Genomic DNA, 4,244 nt, shown 5'->3' with positions numbered 1-4,244 from the left:
GTCTCTCAGTAAAGCTTTGGTTACTTCTCTCGCCTTTTCTATACATGTGGGGTAAGCTTCAACCCAGACTGAGAAAGTACAGATGAAAACCAGGAGATATTTATTTCCTATACTGGGTCTTATTTCCAAGAAGTCTACCTCGAGATTTTCAAAAGGTGCTTGGCTTCAGCGCTGGATCCAGCAGGCCCAGAGGGCCCTTGTCTGGTGTTGTTTTGAGCACAAGGAGGTAGTGTTGGGAGACCGCAGTACAGAGGGATGAAAGTTGACAGTGAGGTAGTACCAGCTTAATAAGCTTCTAGGGCATGTTTTTCCAGATGGGTGAGTTCATGTTGTTGGAGGACTAACTGATGGGCTAATTGTTCTGGCACATGGATTCTGTTCTAGGAGGATCCACCATCCTTCCTTTGTTATATTCCTCCCCTCCTGTTGTGCCCGTTCTTCTTCCTGGGCCATGTGCAGTCCCGGAGGAGACTGAACACCACCCCCCATCTCCGAGAGCAGTCGACCCAGGATCCCCAACGACCCCGGCCACCAGCCTGTGGATCTTAAAGTCTTGAAGCTGATCCACATGGAGGCAGTGGCCACCCGTGCAGGCCTGTGAAGCCCACATGGGCTGTCATCTTGAGATGCCCAGAGCATCAGAAGGTAGCACAGGGCGGCAGCAGCTGTGGACTGTGGTGCGAGTCAGGCCTGAAGGTCAGCTGGCACCGGCAGTCTGCATCATAGTCTTTGCCAGGGCAAGTAACAGGCAGGTGCTGGGGAGCCTCTGGCTCAATCAAGAGACAGTGCCCATAGTCATTGTCCAGGAAGTTTGTGATGAAGCGGGCACTGAAGGGGGACCGGGGCCCCTTGGGATCCATGTAAGTCATCACAGGAGCCATGACATAACGAGAGGCCTGTTCAGACGACTGACACAGGTTTTGAGTTGTTATGGAGCATGTTGAAGACGTGGTCAAGTTCATGAGCAGTAGTGAAGGTCGATTGGAGCCCGTCATCTTACATGATAGTCAGATCCAAGCTAGGTCACACACAGTGCCCACGTCAGCCATGCCCAGGGTGTCACAGGTAGAGACCCCACACAGTTCCTGATGAGTAAACAGCAAAGTGATCTGGGTCTGAGTCCTCAGGGGTGTTGAGTCCTTGCTGCCAGGCACAGATGTTCAGGGTCTGGGCAGCGCTGGTTTCTACCTGGGGCCCTTCCTCTCCCGGCACTAGAACCACTAGCTGAGTCACCACCCAGCTGACAGGGTTGCAGAGGCTCGGATGCTTGAAGGCCTTGGCTGCAGTGGCCATGACTGTGAGCAGGTGGTGCTTCAGCCCTGCACCCTGAAATGCTGCCATCTTGCCATCTGCCACCACCAGGGTCTCCACAAATCCACTCAGGAAGCAAAGCACTTGGATCTTTGGGGACTGGGCCTGAGGTTCACAGGAGGAGTCTTGATGCTGCACATGGGGTCCTGGCTACTGGTGGGGCTCCTCTGGCATAAAATCTGAGCCCTAGGCCCCCTTGTAGAGTTAGAGGTTCCTCCCTCCAAGGGCTAGATGTGGAGTTCAGTCCCCTGATACTGCAGCACCCCTAACAGGGCTCCCTTGTCCCAGTGCAGAGATGCCACCAACTCTGGATCTCTGTTCATGGTGCCAGTGAGGTAGGTGCTCAGCTCTGCCCCACCCAGCAGCTCAGGTGCATTGTCAGCCCCTCAATCCACACACCTAGGTCTTGCTCCAGCTCTAGCAGCAGTGTCTCCCCAAAAGCAGGCAAACGGTACTAGCAGTGATGCCCAAACCAGGCAGGACACTGCCACTGAGTTTCTCAGGAAATACAATCTCCTCCTCCCATGGGAGGGGCTGGCCAGCCTGGCTAAGGGCCTGAGGAAGACCAGCAGCAGCAGGAGCAGGCACGCCAGCCCAGGGAAGGTCACAGTAGGGAGCAGCAGACGAGGTTGGGTTCCCCACAGCCAGCTGCCCATCCAGGGCCTCCAGGGATGTGGGTCTGGCTGGGACATGGCAGGGTGCTGAGGCTGGGAGGGACTGAAGCCATCTGGGCACACATCCCTCTCACCCTGGCTTTGTGGACAGCTCCTCTCTGGAGCCTGGGCTCAGACTAGTGCCAGCGTGAGAGGCAGAGTTTCAGAGGGGCTGGGGACCTTCAGATGACATGGAGAAAACTTGCTCCTTGGCTTGGGAGAGGTGCCTAGTGGCCCGGCTCCTGCAATCCCTCCTCTCCGGTGTCTTTGTGTCTCCCTGCCTCTGTCTCCCGCAGCGTCTCTGGCTTCTGTCTGCCCCAAACTCTGACTTTGCCTCTGTGCCTTGTCTGTCTCTCCTGCTCTCTCCTGTCTGTGTCTGCAGGTCTCCCTGAGGGTTCCTCTCCAGGTAAGGCCTCTTGTGCCCAGGCTTCTATGTCTGGATGTCCAGCTGGTGCCCGGCTCTGGAGACACGTTGTGGCTTCTGTACAATCTGGAGGTGTTCTGTGTTGAATAGGGTGAGTAAGAGTTGTCTACAGGAGACAACTTAGTTGGGTGTGGTTAAAAACAAATAACGTAGCCCCAGGTATTTATAGGGGCCTTAGTGGTTTCTCTTTTTATGATAATTTCAATTTCTCCCAGACTATTAGGGAGGAAGAGGGGAAAACAAAACCCTATGCTTGCTTTTGGTTTCTTTTCTAAGTCGAATTGTGGTTTTCTACAATCCTTTTTAAGATAACCTGGCTTTCTGCAATAGGAACCTTTATAGTTTCACACTGACCTCATTTAGCAATCCTGTTGCCTTGCTCCCAGAAACTAGTAAGAATATTCACTGGAATAGGTCAGAATAACCAGCACCTTCTTTTTAACAGTAAATGAAATTTATTTGCAAACCTATCAGGGTCCTAATTGCTGTTCCCCTCTTGCCTGAAACCAGCCTTTCTGTTTTGTTGTTGTTGTTGTTGTTGTTGTTGTGTGTGTGTGTGTGTGTTGTTATGTAATTGACCTTACTCCTTCCAGGAGCTTCTAATTTGCAATCAAGACAAGCTTCCTGCTCATTCACTTTTAATACCAAAACCGCTTTTTCTAATTTGTATAAAAAAAATTGATTTAGGCATCAAAATAAAAGTTACATGTTAGCCATCTTAAGTTGATATCACTTCTAGTTAAATCTTCCCATTTCTGTAAATCAGGAGTGTTAATGGTACTGGGGAGATTATGGCCTTGGGGGCAAAATTTCCCAAGTTGATTTCAGTTTTATTTTGAGATTTGTAGAATCTGAATAAACCTCCAGATACATTACGTACTGGGTTGAGGCGTGTTGCCTGGGTGCCGAGCTCCAAGTCCTCTCAAATGTCCCATGTGTCTCAGCCTTCCCTCTGCCTCCACAGAGACTCAGCAGTTGCCTAAGAACCCCTGAGATTCAAGCTGAAGTGGGAAGGGTAGGATGTGGAGGTCGAGTGTCCGAGGGTGGTGAGAGGTTATAGGTGGAATTATCTCAGTTTTGGAGGCTGAGGGATGGAGGCAGAGAGGCTGCAGCAGAAGGAACAAAGTTCAGGGTGATGGCAGAGTTCAGGGAAGGCCTGAACATAGGGACCCTCAGACCATTTGGCGAGACAACGGCAGTATAAATCCAACTGAAGAGTGGTGTCATGTTTGAGAAGACCATTTTGGGGCTAGACCTCCTGATTGTCTGATTTATACTGTGGCCATGCTGTATTGCTTTAAAAGGCAGCCAGGGGGAGTTCTTGGCGGGGTAGACATTGAGTTGCCCGTGGTGGTGCTATGAACAAAGCAACTGCAGAAGGGAGAGTGGTATGTGCCTTGTGAGAGGAAAAAAGCAAGAACCATGTCCCAGGCCTGGTTACTGCCTCTTTCCTTATGCTGAAACCAATTCTAGAAAGCATCCCATCACTAGAAAAAGTTTAGATTGGACCAAATCACTCCCCAGCATCTAGGGGAAAAATAGCGGCGTCGTCCATATTTAATCCCTAGTGCAAGTCATACTGATCGGACTCAGACCGGTGCGCTACCTCCCCCTGAAACTATGAAATTGGCAATGCCAAGGCTCACAGTTCCCCGCAAAAAACCCTACCAGGTGTTTTGGGCTGGGGTTTGGGCAAGTGTGTGCTTTTTTATAGTGTACTTCGCTTGCTTGGATATTTACTTGAGCCTGGCAGGCTGCCTAATGCAATCTTGCCTGATCCAAGTCCAGTTTATCATGGAAATCTTCTGGTGGCAGCCACCCTAGTAGCTTTTAAGTGGCTGACCTGTGCCTGCCAA

The 4,244-nt window shown here is 51.0% G+C and overlaps 1 pseudogene; it reads right to left on the bottom strand.

The window, feature by feature from the left end:
- Nucleotides 1-407: 407 nt before the first annotated feature.
- On the bottom strand, nt 408-1,967 carry LOC118617027 (annotated as a pseudogene).
- Nucleotides 1,968-4,244: the final 2,277 nt, after the last annotated feature.

The sequence above is a fragment of the Molossus molossus genome, unplaced genomic scaffold (assembly GCF_014108415.1).
Source record: "Molossus molossus isolate mMolMol1 unplaced genomic scaffold, mMolMol1.p scaffold_m16_p_5, whole genome shotgun sequence".
Classification (NCBI taxonomy): domain Eukaryota; kingdom Metazoa; phylum Chordata; class Mammalia; order Chiroptera; family Molossidae; genus Molossus; species Molossus molossus.
The sequence above is the reverse complement of the archived record's forward strand: the minus strand, read 5'-3'. Positions and strand labels throughout refer to the sequence as shown.